The sequence below is a fragment of the Saimiri boliviensis genome, chromosome 1 (assembly GCF_048565385.1).
Source record: "Saimiri boliviensis isolate mSaiBol1 chromosome 1, mSaiBol1.pri, whole genome shotgun sequence".
NCBI classification, from domain to species: Eukaryota; Metazoa; Chordata; class Mammalia; order Primates; family Cebidae; genus Saimiri; species Saimiri boliviensis.
Window position 1 is genome coordinate 56,026,596 of NC_133449.1, and position 26,252 is coordinate 56,052,847.

Sequence of the window (26,252 nt, forward strand, 5' to 3'; positions counted from 1 at the left end):
GCAGTGAAAGGCAGGGGGTTATACTGAGTTCTGAGATACATAAGTCTGACAGAAGCTACGCGCTGTTTTATGAAATTAAGGAGTCAGTTTAGTATGTACAGTCCAAAGATGAAACCTAATAAGAGGAGAAGAAGGGGGCCTGCTAATCCAGTTATTAGGGTGGTTAGCCATGGACTCCAATTAAACATACTTCAATACCAAGGAGTATTATTTTTTTGATCCTGTTGGCATTTATTTAATTTTTTTTGAACTCTTTGAAGAGTGTCTTTTATGACCCTGGATGGGTTGGCATAAAAACAACAGCTTTTCCCTAAAGCAGCACAGAAGCCCCCTTGGGGGAGGAATCGTGAATATAGTCCTAGGCGGTTTTTGAGGGCAACCTCAGCTAGGGATTCTACTGGGGTAGGTAGCATATCTATGGCTGACGGAAGACTTTCTAAATCGGCACCTACTTGTTGGGATACAGAGGCCAATCCAGTTTTTCCTCAAACCAGAGCACTGGTACATCTGTGATCCAGCCACACTAAGTCCGACTAGAAGGGGAACAAGGAGTAGGGCAGCTCCGCTGAACCTTACATGTAGTCCAGGAGGAGCGATGAGATGTTGTCCTTCTGGTCCGTTGTACACACAGACCTGACGAAGTACGTGGACCAACACCCAGAGGACGGGTCCAGGTTCAGTTCTGTTGATGCAGCGGGTGAGGCCTGAAGTGTCCACCAATCAAGTATTGTTGGGTGCGCCATAGGAGACTGAGCCTTTAGCAAAGTAGTGACTGATTACAGGTAGCCTGGAAAGGAGAAGTAGACAAGTTATACCCAGTACTAAGCAGGAGGCATTTCCGGAAATGTCTCCTAGTGTAAGAAAATGCAGGAGTGTTTGACAAGAAGCAGGATTAATGTTGAGAGTGGCTTCAACTCCCAGTCCAACGTAGTATGGGGGTTTGGCCTTTAGGCATAGTCAACAATCCCAGGCCAGCACAGGCTGAGTAACATTAAGAAGGTGATGCATTCCATTTAGGATGGACATTAAGCTTGGTGGTTGGAGATGCTGATACTGAGGATGAGAAGGGGGAACTGGAATTGGTGATGGGCCAGGGTGTACTATGTTGGGGTGTGCCTGGAACGTGGGGTCTCCTAGCCAGGGGAGGGGAGGAGCTCCACGGAATTAAATTTTTCTTTTGAATAGTGAACAATGTTCCATGATCACACCCAGAGACATAAAGCCAGAACCCACAGGTTACATCAGAACTCCAAATAAATGAATTTGGGTTGTTAATGGGTATAGTTAAGGGGTTGCACCCTCCTATAAAACATCTGGGTGGTGTAGAGGTCAGGATACAGACAGGGAGGAAGAAGAGGTGCTTCCTCTGGAGTAGGTAGCCAGGATAACACAAGACCAATAAAGACAAGAAATCATCAGTTTGCTGGCATGTGGTATCGGGGTGATCTCCTGGACAGAGGTAAAAGTCAACAGATTGAAGTTTCTTTTCTGCCTTTGTAGATTCTCCACATCCAATTTGGCCTCAGGTGTGTACCAAGTGGGTGGCGAGCGTGATGGCTCCCACTCCGGGAATAAAACCAAGGTCACGGGTGTTGACACTGGGGCTGGGTCCTGGGAACAAAACACACAAATCGACCGCAAGGGATGCCTTGTTGGAGGTACCTGCTTTCCAAGTTCAGGACTACATGTCCTGACTTAAAAGAAGTAAGGAGAAAAGAGTAGGTAGGGGTAGAGGGCGTGACTGAAGGAAACAGACAAAAAAGAGAGAGAGACAAGAAGAATTAGTCAAAGGATTTCATCCTACTCAGACGTAGCTTTAAGGGACCTGCCCCAGGCAGGACCTATGTTTCTTGGTGGTGTTTTTCCTTGTGTTTGATGAGGAAGCGATGAATCCAGGTGGGAATTCTATTGACCTTTACAGCCCTTGGGGTGGTAAGGCTGATGATGTCTTGTCCTTTCCAGGTGGGAGTAAGTCCTTCTTTCTGGAACTTTTTGACATACACCAGGTCATCAGGACAGAAAGAGTGACAGGGCCTGGCTGTTCAGGAACTGGATTAGGGTGTGCTCCCTGGACTAGTGGCTGGATGATGCCTTGAACCTGTTGGAGAGACTAGGTACTGTAACAAATTAGTCTGAGTTGTTTTTGCTATTAGGGTATCCTTTAACCTGGATAGTATAGGGGATGCCTTTCCACATATAATCTCAAAAGGAGAAAAACCAGCCTGGTAAGAGGTGCATTTAACTCTAAGAAGGGCTAAAGGAAGAAGGGCTGTCCAACTTTCACCAGTTTCTAAAATTAATTTTGTGAGAGTGTTTTTAAGGTTTTGTTCATGCGTTCAAACTGTCCAGAGCTCTGAGGTCAGTATGCACAGTGGGGTTTTCATTCAGTATTTAGGGCTTTGCTAATGGACCGGGCTATGGACGAGGTGAAGGCAGGCCCATGATCTGATCCTATGGCGAAAAGAAATCCATGTTGAGGGATTATTTTATTAAGCAGGAATTTTATCACCATAGAAGCGATTTCCCTGTTGGTGGCAAATGCTTCAGTCCATACTGAGAGGTGTCAATTAATACCAGGAGATATTTATAGCTGACTCGGGGAGGTTTTGTTTTAGTGAAGTCTATTTTTCATCTTCCTCCTGGGCTGCATCCTCGGAGACGGTGGCCTAGTTCAGGTTTAGGCCCTTGCTTGGCATTCACCTGTGCACAGGCCGTACGTCTGCTGGCTGCCAGTGTCGTTAAGTACTGGAGGTGGGGGATTTTGAAACGGCCCTGTAAGAGTTGAGCCCATTTGGTTCCTCCCAAATGTGTAGTAGAATGGTGTTGGCTGACAAGGGCCCGTCCGAGAGAACCAGGCAGGAAAATTCTTGAGTCCGGGAGAATCCACCATTCATTTTTATCTTTGCTGGCCTGGAGGTTTGTTGCTTGTTCTTCTTCCTACGGGCAGTAGACAGGGCAATCTGGAAGGTCAGGAGGTGGAAAAGAGATGGCGGGCAGTAAAGTCAATGGGGTGACTGGGAGTGTAGCTGCTTCACGGGCTGCTGAATTCACCTTCTGGATTCCCCAGGCAACAGCTGTGTTTCCTTTCTGGTGTCCTTTGCAATGGATTATAGCCGCCTGGCATGGAAGCCATATGGCCTCTAGTAGGGCCAGGATTTTTTCTTGTTTTTATAGTCTTTCCAGCTGATGTGAGTAGTCCTCTCTCTGGGTAGATGGCACCATGGACATGTACGGTAGCAAAGGCATGTCGGCTGTCAGTGTAGATGTTGATAGGCTTGTTCTTTCCCCATCTGAGGGCTTGGGTGAGGGCTATTAGTTTAGCTTTTTGGATGGATGTTCCAGCAGGTAGGACCTGGGCCAAAAGGATGTCTGTTTCTGTGATGACGGCTGCCCTGGCCTTTTTTACCTCCTGTTCCATGAAGCTGCTACTATCTGTAAACACAGTGGCATCTGTTTAATTTCCAATAGTTCATTGCAATCATGAAGCGGGGTGGCCGGGTCAGGGTCAGGCAAGAGGGTAGCTGGGTTTCAACAGTGGGGAGGGGAAAAGGTCAAGTGAGGCTGGTTTAGCAATAAGCTCTGGTACTGAAGTATGCAGATGTTGGACATCCATTTCCCTAGAGTTCCTTGTATCAGGGACTCCAAGGCATGGGAGGCCGTAAGTGTCAGGTCCTGGCCCAGAGTTAGTTTGTCAGCTTCTTGGACTAGACTGGTAGTGGCTGCTACAGCCCACAAACAACTAGGTCATCCAGAGGCTACAGGGTCCAGTCTTTTGGACAGGTAGGCCACTGGACGCCACCACAGTCCCAGAGTTTGGGTAAGTACTCCCTTTGCTATGCCCCTGTTTTGGTGGATAAACAGGTGGAATGGTTTAGATATGTTGGGGAGGGCTGAAGCAGGGGCATTAGAGCCTTTTTGATGTTTTGAAAGGCCTGTTCCTTGGTTTCTGTCCAGACTAGCTCACCACTTCCACCCATTGCCACATATAGGGGCTTTGCTGTTTCCACAAAACCAGGAATCCAAAGACAGCAATAACCCACTGTCCCCAAGAATTCGTGTACTTGCTTTTTTGTGGTGGAAGTGGGGAACCATAGGATGGCCTCCTTTTGAGCACCAGTGAGAGCTCTTTCGCCCTTGTGTAGTTCATACCCCCAGTAGGAGATCTTGGAGAGGCACAGTCGGGCCTTTCTGGCAGAAACCTGGTACCCAAGTTCCTGGAGAAGGTGAAGCAAGTCCCAAGTGTGCTATAGACAGTCATAGGTTGTTTCATGGCTAGGGGTAAGTCATCTACGTATTGGAGTAGGATGGCTGGGTCCAGGTAAGCTGGGTGGTATCACCTGGATTTGGGTCCATCCATTCAAAGGCAAAAATTGGCTGGCTTATGGGAGCCAGAGGGATAGCAAAGAAGGTGTCTTTCAGGTTAAGGATGGTATACACTTTATGCTCCAGTGGGAGTAGGCTAAGGAGACTGTATGGGTTTGGGACCATTGGATGGAGAGTGACCACCCATTTGTTGACTTCCCTGAAGTCCTATACAGGCCTATAACATTTGTTCCTGGTTTCTGGACCAGTAAGAATGGAGTATTCCGGGTGGACTGACAAGGGGTGATTATGCTTGCTTTTAGTAATCTTTTAATGTGAGGGCTGATTCCCTCTCGTGCCGATTGGCTTATAGGATATTGTTTTACCTGGATTGGCAGGGCAGTGGCCACAAGTTCTACCACTGGCAGGTGGTGTTTTGCCAGCCCCAGAGGATTTGACTCTGCCCAGACTCGAAGGAAGAGAGCTTGTAAATCCTGTAAAAGTGAGTTACCCGTAACCTCCCGCAGTTGGGCGGATGAGACCAGACAGTCTATTTTTCAGACGGGGGGCAGTCAGCAAGAGTTGGGCCACTGGGGACTATGTGGCCCCCAACGTGAGATGAGTCTGTTGGGGAGTGAAAGAAATAGTTGCTTGCAGTTTGTGGAGCAGGTCCTGTCCGAGGAGGGAAAATGGATACTCTAGGACTATGAGAAACGAATGAGTTACTTGTTTTTGACCTAGATTTACTTTTTGTAATTTAGTAACTGGGTATTCTTGGATAGCCCCAGTTGCTCCTTGTACTGCAAACTTTTTGTCAGAGATGCTACACAGAGGCATTTGTAACATGGAATGTTCAGCCCCTGTGTCCATCAGGAAACGGATAGACTGACCCCCAACAGTAGCAGTAATCATGGGCTCCCAGGGGCCAAGGCAAAAGGAGCCCCAGCTCCATCAATCTTCATCAGATTGCCCCACAATGGGGAGGGTGAGGGCCTTTTTCTTTTCTGGTCTCAATGGGAATTCATTTTCTTAATGTTCAGTTTGTTTGCAATAGGTACACTGGTCCTTTTGTAGTGGGACCTGCTCCCCTTTTTGGTGGGAATCAGGGGCCCTTTGGCTAGTTTTCCATAGTGGGGGCACCTCCCTTTTGGCTCCTTAGAAAGCAGTTACTAGGATTTTTGCCTGTCTTTTTGATGTCCTGTCAGCCACCTGGGTGGCCTGTTTTTGCTTTTCGAAATTTCAATTGTCAAAAACTTTCTAGGCTATTTTTAAAACCCGATTGATATTCATTTCAGCAAATCCTTCAAGCTTTTGTAACTTTCTTCAGATGTCTGGTGCTTCCTGGGCCACAGATGCCAAATTAATAGCATGGCTATTTTCAGGAGCCGCTGGGTCCAATGGGTGTAAACTCAGAATGCTTCCTGGAGGCATTCTAAGAATGCTCCAGGAGATTTATCAGTCCCCTGGATGATCCCAGTCATCTTAGACAAATTCATGGGCTTTCATGCAGCCCCTTTGATACCCGTGAGAAGATACTGGTGGAAGTTGTCCAGAGCGCCCCTCCCTGCTGAGGTATTGGGATCCCAGTCAGGCTAGGCGGAGGGAAAGGTCTCCTCTAAGAGGTCTTGGGCCTTGTCCTCCTGCCTGTTTACTGAAGCCAGAAAAGACTTTTTGGCCTCCTTTCAAATTCGGTCCCTCTTTTCAGCTGTAAAAAGTGTCAGGAGAAGCTGCTGACGGTTATCCCAGGTGTGCCAGTGAGTCCGGAGTATAGACTCAACCTGTGAGGTTAAAACCTGAGGTTTCTCAGAGAAGGGTGGGTTCTGGGCCTTCCAGTTGTACAGGTCAGAAGTAGAAAAGGGAATATAGAATAGAAATGGGACTGAGCATTCAATACTAGACAGGGTGGTGCCTCCCTTAAGGGGTAAAGTGGGGTAGCCACCTCCAGTCGAGGCTATAGTTGGGAGGCGACAGGAGGGGAAGCCACAGGAGACAAGGATGAGGAGACAGAGGAGGACCCTCGGGGAGCAGGGGGATTTAGGGTGGGGGTAAGGGGTGAAGAGGGCTCTCCTCCTCCTCAGAAGGGGGCAGAGCAGGAGGAGTGGAGAGAGCAGAGGGTTGGGGTAAAGGAGAGGTTTGGCTTAGAAGGACCTTGGATGAAGGACTGTGAATGGCATAAGATCAGAGGCAAGGGGGAGGGTTCTAGACTAAGTCCAGCAATTGATCAACATAGGGAAATTGATCAGGGTGTCTGGGCATCCTGGTGATGACCTGCTAAACAGCCTGAACCAGCAGGGGCTCCAAGGACCCCGTTGAGGGCCATCCAGTTCCAAAGCTTGGCCATTTCAATTTACAAAGAGTCTGAGTCCAACTTTTGTAAGGTGGACTCCGTAGTTATCCAAAAAACCTGAGGAGAAAATTTTTAGCATGCACTGGAGGGGAGAGGGGGTTGAGATGAGGGCGTACCCATGACGTGTGTCCCCCTCTGATCAGTGATGCAAGACAGACAACGGGAGGGGTGTCCTGTTAAGGACTACTCAGATGCCCACCTGGCTGCGTCCCTCAGGGGAACTTGAGTGCCTTTTAGCGTTGGCAGGTCAGTATAATATCCCAACTCAGATCGAGCTTAGCCCAATTCTGCCTTAAGCCTTATGAGGTCGCCATAGAACCACAAGTTAGGGCCCACTCAGACTCCGTAATTTTCAACATGGAGCCACAGACTGGAGATTCAATGGCAACCCTTTGAATTCCACATTTACTCACTCACTCACACAGAGTTTATTACATTCCCTTATATCTGTTGAACAGGAGAGAGACTAAATTCAACAGGGAATCCCAATGACAGAAAACCGGGACTCTGTCCTCCAATGTCCTGGAGTGATGACAGAGTTGTGAGGGAGGACCCCCGTCTTGGTGGGTTCCCTCTCAGAAAGACAGAGTCAGGTCTTACTTACCTTCCTGGGAACAGGGACTGAGGACTCAGGGGTTGATTTTTAGTGGGCTTGCCGTCAGTCAATTTGGTCCCCTCTGGAAGACAGTGGGCTACGGGGCCCTGGAATGTCTCAGGCAGCACCTCCCCTATAGTCCACCGTTTGTCTAGGAGAGCCTGGAACAAATCTGGTCTGTGCCCGGTGGTGATCTTGCTGGGGCCTCCAAATGTTATACCCAAGTGAGTTGGAAGGAAAGCGACACACTCTGAGTTTCAATTGAGAGTCCTTTATTTCCAGCAACGGAGTGTCAGCTCATGCTCAAAACCCTCTCAACCCCGATGAAGGGGAGGTAAAGTCTTTTATACCTATTTTCAGGAAGGGGAGGGAGAGCCTAGCTGAAGTGGAATTTTACAGAAGCAGAACAAGCAAGTTAGAAGGGGGAACTGGTTACCAGGAGGTAAACGGTTCTCATAATTGTTAGTTACTAAGGGGGGTAATCACAATGGCCGGGGGACTTGCCAAGCAGGGGTGTGGTTATAACAGTTATAAGGTTCTGGGTACAGTGTGACCCAGCTGTGCCCTGAAGGGGGAACTGGTGGTAAGGGTGAGGCTAAGATGGAGTTGGTCAGGCTCACATTTAAGATGGGAGTCTGTTTGGCTCATTCAATAGGAGATACCTTGAAACTCTTACCAAAGTTCTCACCACTGATATTAATATTCGTCAGTGACTCTTGCCTAAATCCACTGTTACTATGATAACAGCAAAATGATTTTTTGAACTCCATAATTTCTTCTATTCTAAGGATGTTGTATTTCTTTCTTTCCTAAGTTCCCTTTCTCTCTCCCTCCCTCCCTCCCTCCCTCCTTCCTTCTTTCCTCCTTTCTTCCTTTTTTCTTCCTTCCTTCCACTTCCATCCTTTATATATATATATATATATATATATATATATATATATATGTATGTATGTATATATATATGCATATATATGAAAAAAGGGAGATAAATAAGAATTAATGCACATATATAAATATGCATATGCATACATAATAAATGCATATATATGTGCACTTTCTCATTTATATATAAATAAATAAATGCATATATACATACATATATAGAGAGACAGAGAAAGAGAGAGAGAGTGCATTCCTTACTTTCTGGAACACAATGCTCTTCTAGACTGCTTTGCTTTTTCTGCCCCCAGATCTGGAATTAGTTATTTCTCCAAGGACTGCTGGCTTCTTTTAGTAGAGAAGCCATTCTGAAATCATAATCTGAGAACAGGAAGGGGTTATTGCTGGTGATCAGTGCCAACTTCTAATTAAATTCAAAGCAAAATTGCTTTTACTTTTTTATCCAAATTGCTATTGGTAAAGTAAAGAGAAGCTATACAAATATGTTACTTTGAAACGATTATACTCTAACTTTCCTCCAGCACAAATAAAGATAAATAATAATGATGACCTGCAAAAACTGAGCAAGGAAAACATCAATCAAATTTTAAAAATTATATTTGTCTTTGATAGGTTATAATGCTGTTGTTTCTCATATAGATGAGAATTTCCTGGATATCAAAATATATATAATATAGATTTTCATATCTTATTTTAAGTGAATCAAGAAAATTAGTTTATTTCCTTTGAGAAAAACACAGCTTTCTAATATTTCAACATCTAAAAATTGCTTCCTAATAGAAAACATGTGACTTTCCTTAATTGCCTTCATCATTCATTTTCTATTTTGAAATGTAACAATATGTCGAATACTCACATCCTTTAAGTGCTCAGATCAATTCCCACCCAAGCAGTTTGTACTGTTTTCTCCTAGTAAGTCCTTTCCTGAAGGCATAGTGCCAAAAAATATTAGCAAATTGTTGTACTCCATGAAAAGGTTAACATATCTTGACTTAAAAATGAGTGTATGTGTGTGTGTGTGTGTATGTGTGTGTGTGTGTGTGCGTGTGTGCATGTGTGCATTTATTTATATATATCACTTTATAGAGATGGGAAATAAATAATTTTAGTTTATGCTGTTACTTTGATGGGCAGATTTATCTCATTTTATGATGGATTCATCTGCTGTGGGTAGTTAGTCACCACTAAACCTTGTCTTTTGTATCCTGGGCTTAGAATACATTTGGAAGTTTTCCTTTCACTGTTTATCTTGAGCATACTTTGTGAAGAATTTTCAGTAAATAACTCTTATTCAGGTCTATTGTTTGCAATAATACAATGCAGAAACATGGAGTACAGAGAAAATATTAAGACACTTTTAGCAAGGATCATCAATAGATATTACAGATCGACACACAAGCTTATACTTAGTATTTAGAGATATAATACCATCAAACTTTAACATGGACATTATTATTTAGGGATCTAGTTTTGCTGAAACATTGATTAGTAATGATGCTAGGCAGAATTTTAATATGATTCCCATGAGCATTGCCACCTGGTATTTTACTTGTGATTATAAGTTATGTGGCAAAAGTATATTGTAAATGCAGTTAAATTTACTAATCAGTTGACCTTAAGATGGGGAATTTGGCTAGTAGAGTATAACTGACATGAATCCTTAGGGTAGAGAGGTTTCTCTGGTTGACAGCAAAAAAGTAAGTCTCACACATTCAAAGTGTGAGTGGGATTTAATCAGAGGAATACCGTTGGTGGACTTGAAGGGCTAAATTGTGATCTTGTAAGAGAGTGAATGAGGACAATGGCATGGAAATTTGAGCAGCTTAAAAGATGACAGTGGCTTCTGGATGACAGCTTGTAAGGAAGTAACAATATAATTCTTAAAACTGCAGGGAAAGATTTCTGACAACCTTTCTAGTGAGGTCAGAAGCAGATTCTTTCTTATAGCATCAGATAAGTATGCAGTCAACCAACACATGGAGTGTGAGAACCTAAGACAAATATCTCACTGCTGCAATTTGCTATGCCACAGTTTCCATAGATTGGGAGCCTACATGGCTCTGCTGGATCTTCCAAATGTGAAGCATTGTATTTATAAAGCTTTGTTAGAATCTTGAACTTCTTCAGAACCTTATAGTTCTTTCAAGAAATAGATTACAAAGCCAACCCCACACTAAAATTCCTTATGAGAACACACCCCAACTACGGTTAGAGTTTCTGCCTTACAAACTTAAGTAATACAGGAACATTTGCATTTAAAAAAAATCTAATAGTCTAAAATCAGACAGTGATTGCAACAAACACGAATTTGTATGGTGTATGTCTTCCAAATCAGAGATATTTGCTGTATTTGGATGATCATCTTATCAGTAAACTTTACCCACCTCTCCGTGTAAACTAAGGAAATGGCAGTTACTTCCATAGCCTCTCTTGAAGTTAGGACACAGAAAAACCAAACCTGTAATTTTTATTTAGGGGCAATGACATAAAGAATGTCTGAGGGAAAAAATATTTTGATTGTAAGAGATGTAACGGTCTTGATGTTCTAGGGTACCAATAGAGGTACACTAATGGTGTCCAGGAAAGGGTAGTGGCAGCGTGGGCTGGCTGACCTGTGGTCCTGATTGAGTGGAGCAGGAATGGGTGGGAAGTTGAGAAGGTAGTACAAAATTTATTAGATATTTACTCTGTCCAAAATCCTGAGATCTGCCATGTACATTGTATAGAAAAGAGTTAACATAGCATGTAGCAGGCCCCAAACTGTTATCCTTTAAAAGGCCTGCTAGCTAGCCATTGGCTGACATCTGGAAACTTGGATTTTAGGAGTATTCCCACCATTCGATCTGCAAACTGATAGAGTAACCCACTGTGCACCAACTGTTTATGCATATAATGTGTTCTTTGCTGAGTACCTGTTTTCCTTTTGAGAGTCTGGAATTTTGGTATGCCCTAGTTAGAGGTCACCTATTGCGCCCCCAAGAAAGACTCTGGCCACTGAGTTTCTAATGAGCTTCCCTGGGCAGAAACATCATAAACATGTTGCTGCATTTCTGTTGCTGGGGAACAGTGTCTTCTGTGTGATCTGTCATGGGAAGGAGTCAGCATAAGGAAAACTGCACATCATTTCTTCAGGACTCCACCTGTGTTTTTGCCCTTTTGATCTGGCCATGTATCCTTACTAAATCACAGTCATAAATCTTGTCATGAGTATCATTATATGCTGAGTCCCATGAGTCCTTCCAGTGAATCTCCTAGATTCAGGGTCTTGGGGACTCTGACACACACATACATCATTTACTTTCCCAATAACTATTAAATGGATTTATTCCATTCACTTTGAGAAATTAGAAACTGCACTCTACATTACTGAAGAAATTGTACAGGTTACAGTGTTGTATAACGGCATGACGAGGCAACAAATCCATGTGGGTCTAGGAAGGTGTTTTTGTTGAATTGTAGAATGTGCTAAAATGGGAATTTAAAGTATTGTCTTGGCCTACACTCCTCCTACTGTATGACTATTACCTTCCTATGTAAAATCCTCGTCGCTCAGCCACTAATCCATTCAATAATATGTCCTTTAATAAATATTCATTGGGTTTAAAGTCCTAGCCAAAACATGGGCTCTGCTAGTTACACCGGACTACTTTTCTGTGTAGTTCAGCCCATATTTGAACAGTTATGATTGCCAGAAAAACTTTTTGAACAACTCAAAATCAGCCCTCTTTATGTGCTTACCTCTGGACTTATTCTCATTGTTGCCATCATGAGTAATTCTTCTCTTCCACAGTTCTGAGATTATAAATCTTAGATTATTTTTCAGTCTCAAATATTACACACAATTATATCCTCATTAAGAATTGATACCAGTGATAGATATTTGATATTACTGTTTCTTTTTTTTTTTTTTTTTTTTTTTTTTTTTTTTGTTAGGTGAAGTCTTATTCTGTCACCCAGGCTGGAGTTCAGTGGCATGGTCTCAGCTCACTGTGACCTCTGCTTCCCGAGTTCAAGCGATTCTCCTGCCTCAGCCTCCTGAGTAGCTGGGACCACAGGTGAGTGCCATCATGCCCAGCTAATTTTTTTGTATTTTTAGTAGAGGCGAGGTTTCACAGTGTTAGCCAGGATAGTCTTATCTCCTGACTTTGTGATCTGCCTGCCTCAGCCTCCCAAAATGCTGGGATTACAGGCATGAACCACCATGCCCAGACCCTTGATATTACTATTCCTAAACTCAAGCTTTTCCAACCTTTTCCTGCAACTCTCAAAATTAGGACTAGATCAAAATTATTTGTCCAGATGAGGCTCTGTCTGAAGAGCATAGTCCCTGTAAAGTACTGAAGTAGTCATTTTTCTAAAACACATTCTAAGTCAAGGCCATTTCTTCATCAGAAAAATCTCATTATTAAGCCTTTTATGTCATAGCTTCAATAGTGAAGGTTTCTACACCTGTTGATCATTTGTATGTTGCCTTTGGTGAAACGTCTATTCAAGTACTTAGCCTATTTTTCAATACAGTTATTAGTTTTTTAAAAAAACTATTGAGTTTTGGGTGTTATTTATTTTGGAGATTAACCCCTTATTAGATACAGATGGTCTGGAACTAGTAACAGGGTTACATCCAGATAAACTCATTGTAAGGTGAAGGTATTGTAAGTCAAAAATGCATTTTATAGCCTAACTTATAGAACATTATAGCTTAGCCTCCCCTACCTTAAATGTGCTCAGAACACTTACATTAGCTTACAGTTGGGCCAAATCATTTAACATGAAGCCTATGTTATAATAAAGTTTTGAATATCTCATATAATTTGTTAAATACTATACTGGAAGTGAACCATATAATGTTTGTATGAGTGTTCAAAGAATTGTTTTTATGAATGGGCACAATTTTTATAATAATGCAAAAAAACTATAATTTAAATTATCATAATTTAGGACTGTGTATAGTTTTGAAATATTTCCTCCCATTCTGTAGATTGCCTTTTCATTGTTGATTGTTTGCTTTGTTGATACAGTCTTTTTAATTTGACACAGTCTCATTTATTTTTTGTTTTGTTGTCTTTGCATTTGTTTCATACTTATAAAATCATTGCCAAAGCCGGTGTCATGAAGCTTTTCCTATTTTCTTTTTATTTTAAACTTTGGATATTTTACCCTCAACTTGAACATTTATTTCTTTTTACGTTGACAAAAATCATATGTATTTATGCCTGGGGAGGATTTGACAGATGTTTGTCAAAGGATACTAAATTTCAGTTAAAAAAGGAAAATAAATTCAAGAGCTCTATGGTTCAACATGGTGACTAAAGTCAAAAATAAAATTATATACTTGAAAATTGCTAAGAGAGCAGATATTAAGTAATCTACCACAAAAATAAGTATATGAGGCAATATATACAGTAATTAGCATGGTTTAACCATTGTACAATGTATTCATATATCAAAACATCATTTACTACCCTATATTTTCTTTTAGGAGTTTTAGAATCTAAGGAATTACATTTAAGTCTTTAACGTATTTTGACTTGACTTTCGTGTAATATGTAAGGGTCCAATTTCATTGTTTTGTATGCAGATATCCAGTTTTCTCAGCATCGTTTGTCGAAGAGACTTTCTTTTCCCCATTGTGTATATTTGGCATCACTTTCAAAGATCAGGCCATATGTGCATGGGTTTATTTCCTGGCTCTTTCTTCTGTTAAATATCACTAATCATCAGAGAAATTCAAATCAACCCCCCCACAATGATAGATCACCTCACTCTTCTCAAGATAGCAGTTAAGAAAAAACAAGGGTCATTATGGAGAAATTTGAACCCTCACACACTGTTGGTGGAAATGCAGATGGTACAGCTGCTATGGAAAACCATATGGAGGTTCCTAAAAAATTTAAAAATATAAACCTATCATACCTTGTGATCCAGCAATACAGTGTCTTAATATATATTCAAAAGAACTGAAATCAGAATACATTAGCACTTTTCTGTTCATTGCAGTATTATTCACAATAGCTCAAATGTCTATCTACAGATACGTAGATGAAGGAAATGTGGTATATACATAAAACTGCACTACAGAACACTGAAGAATACTCTTCAGCCTTAAAAAAGACATTCTGTAGTGCAGTATAACATATTGAATTTGAAAAAAATAAAGTTACTTTGAGGAAAGCTCTATAGTTCTTTGCTAGTATGAAAAACAAAAAATGGAGTATCTAACTTAGGACAAAATAATGTTACATTAAAATTTATTTTTTCTTCTGTGATTATGGCAAAAGTAGCTCATAGACATATGCAATTCATCTAATTTGCATTAATATCATAGCCTAATGCAAACTCATTTTCATTAAATATTATAAGTATTCTTCACTTTTGCTACATTCTTAATTTATTTTTCCCACCTTAATTATTTTCCTCAACAACTTTTTATTGTGTTTATGCCATTTCATATCCCACAAACACATACACATAAATGCATTATAGTCATTATGATTTTATTATAGTGTGCTTGTTTCAAATCATCAAGATTAGTTATTGTATTAGCTCAGGCTGCCATAACAAAAATGCCCAAGACTGGGATGCTTAAACAACAGAAACTTATTTTCCAAGTTCTAGAGGCTGGAAGTCCCAGATCAGGTTGTTAGCATGGTAGAGTTCTGGTGAGTATCCTCTTCCTGGCTTGCAGATGGCTGCCTTCTAGCTATATATCTTCACTTACAGAAAAGAGATATTTCTCTCCCTTTCTTCTTATAATGCCACCAGTTCCATAGGATGAAGACTACTCACCTATCACATCATATACTCTTAATTACCTCCTAAAATGCCATCTCCAAATACTGACACATTTTGGGTTAGTCCTTCAACCTGTGAATTTTAGGGAGGAGGCACAATTCAGTCCATATCAGCTTTAATTTATTTTATCAATGTGTTAACTCTACAGAGTTATAACAATTTCATTCATGTTTTACTTGTCGGTAACTAACTCTGTAATTGAAATTCACAATAGCACTGTTGAGTCTTTGGCAGCTGCAAAAATCAGGAGTAAGGACAGAATCCTGATAGAATAAACCAACCAACCTTTGGTCATGCAGTAAGACAAAAAGGTTAACTTCATTTCTTTACATAGACCAAGCTTTGGTAAAGGTCATCAGCCTACTTTCTCTCCTCATTTAAAAGTCTGAGCAGGTAAGGTTTAACATTAAATCTCCAATTTCCTTTATTGGCCAAGAATTAATCTTTTTTAAATTCTTGAAATATGTGTATGCATAAATTATTAACTAAAATTAGGAATGACTTTATATTTGAACTTGGTACAAAGACAAAAAATTAATCGTGTCTAATTCAAAGTGAGATTTCTAAGTTTTTGGATGAAGGAAATAATTTTAAGGTAGCATTTTAAATTTACATTTTCGTCTTTGTAAATTGTGACCTCTGTTTAATTGTCCAAGTGTAACTTTTAATCAAATCGACTTTGGAAAGTGAGTTAGTGAGTTTCACTTTATGTTACTTTGTCATTCCCTTACACAGGTCCATCTCTAAAGTTGGAGGAGTAATAATCCAGGGGAGGGACACTTCAGACACTTTCTGGGGCCTGATTTTCATGAGGTTTAGCATGTATTCTTACATATAAGATAGTTTAATAAATATTTCTGGAAGTTAATTTGCCTCAATTTGGGAAAAACAGAATTTTTATAAGGAGTTTTTACTATAATTGAACATTTTAGGGAAGAAAATAATGTGTAGGTTATAATCTCTTCTTCCAATAAAATAAGAGAAACAAGACTTTTACAGGAGATAAAAAACACAATATAATAATCAACAAAGTATGATATAGATAATAACTTTTAAAAGCCTTCATGGAAATTTAGTAGCTTTAGATTAACATCAAATGACAGAAAAATTTGTATGGAAGAGTAAAAAGGCAGGTAGGGGAAATAGAAATATTAAAACAAGCAAGAATCTAAGCCAAAATATGGGGTTGAGCAGAGAGTTTACACTGGGGTGTTGTGAGACTAGATAAAGTGAGAAGGATCCAGTGTGATGCTTTCGGGTTTTTATGTTTTTCCTTCTTAATCAGGATTTTACGTGGCTGTTTTTTATAAGTATTGCAGGTTGACCAGTCTGATGCTTATTGACATTTCTGTGCTGTAGATATATTTTGGCAGTTCTGTCCAGCTTATCATAACTCTTCTGTGAGAGTATCTTTCTCCTTCTTTAGAGTTGTCAATCTCTCTGTTCACAAACTAGATTTCTACTGTTTCTTCACCTCTGTCTAGTTGCTTAGACCAGGAGTGGACATATGATCCAGATTTGCTATAGGGATTATAAAATTGGGGATCGGAGGCAACTAATAACCTTCTCTCTCCTAGTGAGACTGAAGGACATTTAACATGTAAGTTTTGGGGAGTTATACTCTGTGGACAGAGGTACCTTAGAAAATTGTTTTGAAACAAAAAGATTGAAATAGTGGTGAAAAGAGACACAAGAAGATGTCAAAGAAAGTTGCCAGCTGTTGATTGCTTCCCAGTTCATATTTTTCTCCTTTTTTCCCCTTCCTTCCTTTCACTTCATTAGGTAGTTTAGATACCTTTTGTAACATGTACCTACCAATCAGTTATGGAAGAGACCATTGATGTTGTGGTATATTTAATATTAGTATTAGTGTATTTCCGTTGATTAACCTATGACCAGTACAAATCAAATATAATGTACAAGAAATTATAATATACTAACACAGCCTAATACTAGAACTGTAAGGTGAAGTAAGGAAATTAACCATTAAAAAGAGAAACATAGAAAATCTATTTGACTGGAAATACCATTCTCACATTTAACTCCAGGATGGTATAACCTGGGAGAGTAGTTTACTTTTGTAACAAGTCTATTCTAGGATGGTGATTTTAACATTGTCAGTTTTCAAAACATGTATTTTTTTATTATTTAGTTTTGAATATTCTCAGAGTAATAATTGGTTTTACAAATTAAACACCAAAACTATACTTGGGAAAATATATTTTAGTACATTTTCTAATTTACCTTCAAATAAATCTGTTTGTTTAGTCTCTCAGAAAGGATTTGTACATTTTTTAAAAAAAACTTTGAAATCTGCATCATAACCCAAATTAAATTAGTACATATTTAATGGATGATATTCTTTTATGAATCACAGGGTCAGAAATATCTTCCATCTAGCTTTGTTGAAGTTTTGGAACAAATTATTGTTTCTGATAAAAATTAAAGTTGCCTTTGTATGAAATAATGTATTTTCAGAAACACTGAATTTCAAAGATATTCTCCTTAAATAGACCTCTCTATTTATGTCTCTTTTGAAATATGTTCCTAAGTAATGTCAGTGTGTTAGATTCAGCAGAAATATCACTTTTCATCCTACATTGAAGTGTGTTTTCTCATTTAGCTTTACTCCATTCACAGAGTTTTGTTCTCCATGTCTTTCTCTATATTTCAAGAAGCAAATTGAGATATCAAGATGAAAATGTTTGCATATAATTTTAAAGACCTGTCATTACTGTTGTAACATTAATCTATTTTATACAAAAATTGATCATCCAGTGATTATTGACAATTCGGTTTCTGTATGGATACTAATCTTATAACAGGAAAAAACAGATAAAATTTCACAATTTGATCTCAACTGCAGAGAAAACTCATGCAAAAAAAAATTAACAATGAGGTCTCTGTTTAAATGTTTCATTGATGACCTATAATATTTGAGTTGCGAAGTTAGGTGTTTTTACTTTCTCTACTGATCTATTGCACCTTTGGCTTTTGACCAAGATGGAGTAAAAGAAACTGAATTTGTACTTCTGCCTTAAATGAGTGACCCAGACACAATATATGAAACAACAGTTTTTAGAAATTGGACAACAGCCAGCACAGGAAAGTTAACACAGGTAAAGACAAACACAAATAGCACTATAATTGCCCCTGTGTTTTACCTGTAAGGAGTTTCTAAGCCACAATGCATGAATGGGGTTACCCAAACCCAATTCTATGTTGAAGAGACAGAATTGTGAATTTGGGAGGCCAGTTAGAATTTCCAGGGCAAATTATAGAAGAGAGGAGAGCTGCATGGACAGCAGAGAGTTGTATACAGAAGATCACACAGGGTTTCCTTTAAGTCCTCAGCTAATAACCAATCAGAGAAGAAATATGTATGAAGTACCCAAGGTTGGAGACAGACCCATCAAAAAATAACCACAAGAAGAAAAATAAGTAAAGGTGACTGTATGAGACATGAGGAGTATTTAATTTGCTTGACTACAGCAATCACTTCATTGTGTGTATTTATATCAAGATAAGTACATCAAAATATCACATTGTAAACTTAAAATATATATAATAAAAAAAGAAAATTTCCCCTAGGTTGGGGGGTCACAAAGTCAGGAGTTCAAGACCAGCCTGGCCAGGATGGTGACACATATGTCTACTAAGAAAATTACAAATATTAGCCAGATGTGGCAGGTGCCTGTAATCCCAGCTACTTAGGAGGCGGAGGCAGGAGAATGGTTTGAACCCAGGTAGTAAAGGTTGCAGTGAGCCTAGATGTGCCACTGCACTCCAGCCTGGGGGTCAGTGAGACTCCATCTAAAGATAACAGTGAGACCCTGTCTAAAAATATATATATTCTCAGAGCTTGAACAGAGCTACAAATAGTTTGTCTTTCTACCTGCCAAAATGGAAAAAAAACCTTACAATGAATTGAACATTAGACAGGGTATTCAGAGAAGGATGGACTCAGTAGTTTAGAAAAATTAGCTCTAGGCTAACAGCTCTCTGAAAATAAGCTTAGAAACAAGACTTGGAAATAACAAATCTTTCCATAGACTTAACTGCGTCCTAAAACAAAGCTAAGAAATATTTACAGAATACAACAGTATCTAGCACAAAACATGATAAACAGAATATTCAACATCCAAGAAAAATTACCAGGAATACAAAGAAGCAGAAAAATATGAATTATTATAAATTTAAAAAATCAACAAAAAGATATCGTTTCAGAAATAACATAGATGTTAGAATTTGTACACAAGTACAATAAAAAACTTATTGTAACTCTATATTTACCACCAGGTAGTGAATGTATAACCATGTTAAAGGGAGAAGTAAAAACTTTAAAAAACGAGAATCTAAAAGAAAAAAGAAAAAAGTCTGATATGAAAAATACCCCATATGGAATTAACAACAGTATACACATTGTGGAAGTGCGCTTGTAGTGACAGCAATGGAAATGATCCAAAATAAAACATGCATAGGGGAGAAATATAAAAATAGATAACATGGTACTAGATTAACAGTATGTCCATGAACTGTGAGACAACTTTCAATGGTTTAATATATATTTACAGTAATTGGAGATGCCAAGGGACAGAAATGATGGGGTGGAATACTCTTCGAGAAATAATAGCCAAAACTGTTCTAATTTGCTGAAATATATAAACATACGGACCCAAGAAACTTACCAGTCCAAACCTCAAGTACAAAACAATACGAAGAAAACTACATTAAGAGTCATCATTGTCAAATTTCTCAAAACCATTGAGAATGAGACAATTTTAAAAGCAATTGGAAAGGACACTTTACATACAGGGGAAGAAAATATTACAACAGCAGGAGACTTCTGGTCATAAAAAAATGCAACCCACGAAACAGTGGAGCACTATTTTTAAGGTACTAGAAAGATAAAACTGCCAACTTAGAATTTTATACCTAGTAAAAATACCTTCAAACATAAAGGTAAAATGAGTACCTTTCTGAAATACAACAGCTAGAAGAATTAATCACAGGCAAACCTCTATTCCAAAGAATGTAAAAGCATTTTTTTTTCAGTCATGGAGAAAATACCCAGTGGAAATCTGAATCTATGCAAATTATTAGGTGCAATGGAAATGGTAAAATGAAAGTAAATAAAAATATTTTTTCTTGTCTTTTAAATATCTATAAAAGATAATTGACTATTTTAATGAAAGTAACAAACTTTCTGAGTTATCTGAATGTCCCATATTTTGATTAGGATAGTAAATACATGGATGTTCACCTTTCTCAAATCTCATCAAATTGTAAACTAAAATGTACACTCCTTTTTTTGTGTAAATTATGCCTCAAAAATAGATTTGTTTGAAAAGTGAATTTTTATAATTTGAAATATATTGGAATATCAGTGATACTAAAGTTATATATTTTCATCTATTTATTGTTATTTTGTGGTATTTTATATTATTAATTATTTGAATCCATCTTCTAATTTTGTTTCAGAAAATGTTCCGAAGTGTGTGAACATTGTTTATTCCAACTACCATAATAAGATGTTAAGTTCAGAGTAAAAAATCAGTGAATAATTAGAAAATTTTATGTAGATAGTATAGACTGACACTGTCATACTGTCCAATTACAAAAGAGTATTCAATTAGATTAGTCTAATTGATTATTAGTATTCCTAATTATCTGTTTTAAGTTAAGGTAGAAACTGGGGTTATGTAGTGTCTAAGTTAATGAATACATTTGTTTCTCTAAATTATACTATGCCATGTGCAGAAAAAAAAAAAAAAAAAAAAAAAAAAAAGCCCAAGGAAGAAAGTCTTAAAATTTATTAGTTAGGGGATTTATATAATGTAGAAAGAAGAACTTAGTTTTAAGCTATGCCAAGTTTTGCATGGGACCATGGAATTTCATTATAGTTGATTTTCCATAAAAGGGATTTTTTTAAATGACGCTTTTCTTTTCTTTTTTTTTTTAATTAGATCCTTATTCACTAAAAACTGCAGATCTCTCAGATCTCAAATTGATTTGTGTGGGTATGTAACTTTTTTTCAGCATTGTGCGTTTATTTCAACCAATCTAAAAGGAATTACTCAAATCCCATTATTCAAATGAATTTTCCATAATGGAAGAAGACATTGCTAGGATTTCATTCTAAATACCTGAACCATGGGGTCAATTATTTTGTGGAAATTTCTGTCTATCTCATCAATGTCCTTCATGTGGATGTTTTTCATTTCTAGTTTGGTAAAGACATTGAGATTGTAATTTCTTTTAAACATCTACTACATTTCAACTGTTTTATCAGAAATATTAATAATATGTTATATGTGTGCCACATTTAGCTCTGGCCTCCAATTCTCCCAAACACAAAAGCTCTATTACTGGAAACTGTCAGTTGAGCTATTTCATAACTGTCAAACACATTGTTATTAGGGAACCATGTCCCTTTTGCCGTATCCAGCATATTGACATTTCCTTTAAATCAGGGGTGACAAGCCAAGTATCGATTTGGCAGTTACCTTAGGGGTTTAATTAGTGGCAGCTGGAGATACTGAATTACCAAACCCTCACGTTGAAGAAATACTGAATTTCCACCTAATTTAAAACTCGACCTTCTTTTAAGAATCATACTAGTCTTGCACCTTGGAAACGCCTTTATCTACAAATCACTTTTCCTGACTGTTTGTTACGTTGAATCTGTGAAATGCCTGAAAATAGAAAGAAAGTGACACTAGTGTGAATGATTGATAGCAAATACATTTTTGCCTTATTTCTAACAATTATTTTACATGTGACATCTGATCCCTTCCCCATGGCTGTAGACCAGAGGTTCCAGACTGTTGTAGGTTTTGGACCAGCTGCATCCACATCACCTGAGAACTGGTTAGAAAAGCAAATCTTCAGTCCTGCCACAGACCTACTAAATAAGAAGGTCTGGAGGTAGGGCTCAGAAATTTGTGATTTAAGAAGTTTGAGAACTTCTGATTTATATGTAAATTACTGGCAGGGTGTGGTGGCTCAGGCCTGTAATCCTAGCACTTTAGGAAGCCGAGGTAGGAGGATCACTTGAGCTCAGTAGTTCAAGACCATCATGAACAACATAGAGAGACCTTGTCTCTGCAAATAATTATATATATATATATATATATGTGTGTGTGTATATAATATGTACATGATATATATGTCTATAATACATACATAAAGAGAACATATATGTACATAAAATACACATACATACGTAATACACACACATGTGTATGTGTTTCTGTGTGTGTGTATTAGCTGTCTATGGTGGCAGGTACCTATGCCCACAACTACTTGGGAGGCTGAGGTAGAAGATCACTGAGCCAGGGCAGTGGACTGACTGCATTCCAGCTTGTACGAGAGAGTGATACTCCATCTCAGAAAAAAAAAAAAAAAATAGAAAAAGAAGAAGATACGTAGTACTACTGTACCTCTTTACTCATATCTCTTTCTTCAAGTTCCCTCCTTTAACTTCAAGATATATATTTTGCTTCCCCAGACTTTAAAAGGAATATTATTTAAATATTTAAACTTTAGTGTATGAATAAATAAAGGTTTGCCAAATTTTGTTGATTCCAAATCCAACATTTTCAGGGACATGTTTCAAATGACCAAAAGTGTGCCCTGTTTGTGTCCCTGGATTATTCAACTATGGCCAACCGATAGTAGTTTATATTTATCATAGCTTTTCTCACTGCAGTCCTGGGGCTATGAGGAAGAAAAGAGAAATATAAATTCCCAAAAGAATTAGGTAAATAGGAACATAATCCCAGAAAGTCCAAGTCTACATTCATCAGCATAAGGAATCCCTACACTCTTAAAAAACTCATCTTCAATTGTATCCTAAGTGCTTTATGAACATCATCGTACATTAACATTTCCTTCATGTATTGTTTGATGCAGCTCCTGATTTTCATTCCTGAGTAACTTAATCAGTAGTAACTCCTAGATGTTTTTATACTGTTGCTGGTGTTAATCTTTGTGTGTGTGAATGTGTGTTTATTTTTTTTTTAATTAATTTACTTAATTTTAAGTTCTGCAATGCATGTACGGGACTCACAGTTTTGTTACATAGGTAAATGTGTGCCATAGAGGTTTGCTACACCTGTCAACCCATCGCCTAGGTATTAAGCCCCACATGCATTAAATATTTATCATGGAGAATTGACTTACTCAATATTATTAGATCATACTACTCCAGTGAGTTGGAAAATTCCCTCTCCATCAAAGTTAATCTTTTGTCTTTAGATTCCCAAAGAATGACATCATGCTTTCTTGGTAGCTGCTTCTTTCTAGAAACTTGGAACAAGTTTGTTGACAATGTTGGAAAATAGTTGTGTGGTATGTATCACAGACTCATTTCACTCCAATATGTTATCTTATTTCATATCTGAGAAATCTGCAGTAACTTTTACATCTGGGATATAACTGAAGGAATTAGGTGCTGAATAAAACACAGAGGATTTTGTGGTCTTTGGAAATCATCTTGTATCTTGAATAATATTGAGATGTTGTACTGATTCAAAGATTTATTAAGTGACTTTATACATGTTGAGATTCGTTGTCTCTGTTCTCAGGAGAACAGAGATCATCCCCATGATTTACTCTTATTTATTTAATATGACATTGTTATTTATTTATCAATATGTCTTTATTCTTTATTATTTATCCCAGGAGATTCTCACCCAGGAAGTTAGAGCTGCACACATCTTTACTGTACATTCCAAAAACTTGTTAAAATACTCATCAAATCTGCAAGAGAAAATCTCAAACTACAGTTTATTCCACAGAGTCTTTGAAACCATTACCAAAGAATCCTTGCTTATTCTGTTCTCATCTATTAAGCTATCATAGTATGATCTTTCTTCAATCCTAAGCCCTTGCACTGAGAGAACTGCCTTACACCAGATGTAAAATCTCAGTAAATATACCTTACTTTTCCACTCTAGGTCATTACTAAGGCCCTAGAAAAGTGCCATTTTCTAAAACTCAAATTTGTCTCATCAAATATTGTTTTGGTTAAGTTTGGGAAAGGCAGCATACATATGCAGCTAATATAACGTGTTCAGATTGCACATTTATACACACTCCAATGAGATGTACAGAGCAAATGCAGTCCCCATCATTAATTTGGTCCTAATTATTAGACCCTATCTGCTGCCTTATACATCCTCACCTCAGTTCTAGTTAATGTTATGAAACCACGGCGTCTCCAGTGGCATTCATTTTGGATCATAGTAGTAATCTAGAAATGGGTTCCTTCTTGCCTGACATCAGTACTCAAATCAACTAACTTCCAAGTATCCTCTTAGGGTGATCAGAAAATAATGAATTTTTCCCAGGAATAATAATAGCATAAATCCACCTCCCATTTTTCTTAATCTAAATTTACTACCAGAATTCAGGATTCTCAAAGAATTCACTTTTGAGAAACAAAGGAAGAATGATACACAGATTACTGTTTTTTGAATAACTGAGCTTGAGTGTCATGTCTGAATTAGAACTTTTTTATAAATACGTAATTGATAGATGTAACTTAGATTTTAGTCTCAAGTTGTGATTCTAATTTCTCTCTCTACCTCATGAGAACCACTGGGGCATGTATGCCTACAAAAAGAACACAGAGAGGGCTCCAAGTGAGTTCATATTCTTGGACACTGGCAATGGTACAAAGTCTAGAGAATGACTTGGTTGCCCCCACAAGCTGTCCTGATCCAAGTCTGAACCAGGACACAGAGAAGATATGTTTGTAATTTAAGATATTTAAATTTAACCTGCTAACCACATCTAGTTCAGTGAACCTCACTGGGTAATAATTGTGGTAGGCAGAATAATAGCCCCCACCAAAGATATCCAAGTCCTAATTCCTGGAACCTTTGCATTTGTTACCTTATTTGGCAAAGAAAAATGAGTTGTATATAGAATTAAGGCTTTTAATCAGTTGATGTTAAAATAGAGAGATTATCCTGGATTATGTTGTTAGTTCAGTGTGGTCACCAGGGTTCTTAAAATTAGAAGAGGGAGAAAGAAGAAAAGGTCAAAGCTATGATACAGTGTGTGAGTGACTTGACCTGCTGCAGCTGGCTTTGAAGATGGAGGGTGGTCTACGAGGCAAGGAATGTGGGTGGGCTCTAGAAGCTAGAAAAGACAAGAAAGTGAATTATATTGCAGATCCTACAGAAACAAACAAAGATAGCCCTATCAACAACTTGATTTTAACTCATCAAGACCTGTGTTGGACTTCCATTGTAGAGAGCTATAATATAATATATTTTTGTTATTTTAGCCACTGAGTTTGTGGTAATCGATTATAGAAACAATGAAAACTAATTTGCCAATTACACTCTCAGTGACCCTTTCCTTGGAAACAAGTGTGTAAAGTAGAAAGGGATACTGGCAGAGAAGAATAAAGCTACACCTTCTCCATTCTGAATGAAGCACACCTTTCTTAGATACTTGTATCGTTTGTACATGCCTCTGTCACTAGAGTTATATGAAATTACAGATGGAGATATGTAAGTCTGATTGTCAGTGAGATAATTGGTAATTTAATGACCAGCAGTATTATTATTTTATCTTCTTAAGTTGTGTTCCAACATTGAGTATGTTTCACTTAAAATTATAACATTTTAATTTATTCAACAGTAAGTGAGCACCATCTATGGGCTAGTACTAACAAAGGAGATTGAAATGCAATTAAAAGCCCCCAAGAAATCGATTTGCTAGCATCAGTCAGAAGAGATGGGTTATGCTGAAGTCATATATGACCCCAACATTTCAGTGGCTAACAACAGAAAATGTTTATTTCTTGCCCATGACACCATGAGCAACATGGGTCAGCTTTGGCTCTGCTTCATGCATTCTCCAACCAAAAATCCAGACTGATTTGGAAGACAGAATCCAGCCTCCTTCTACTGCCTTGCCATTCTCATGACAACAATAACAAAAAAGGAATCATGAGTACCTTGTGCTTGTGCTAAAAACTTTTCCCTGTAGGTAACATATGTTACTTCTGCTCACATTTCATTATTCAGAGCAAATCTAATGGTCATACCTGGAGCAAGTGGAGCAAGAAATTACGGTATTTCCTAAAGAGGTGCAGCTAATATTGGTGAAAAACAAACAAACAAAAAACAGACACATATAATCTATAGCGCTACTATCCCAACCCTAACATCTTTAAAGATTAACTCTGTTCTAGTTTTCTCCAAGAAAAATGGGGACAATTCATATTGATCACCTCATCAAAAGTTGACAGTTTAACCACAATGTGCTTTTCTATTATTAATTTAATAGGGCCATATG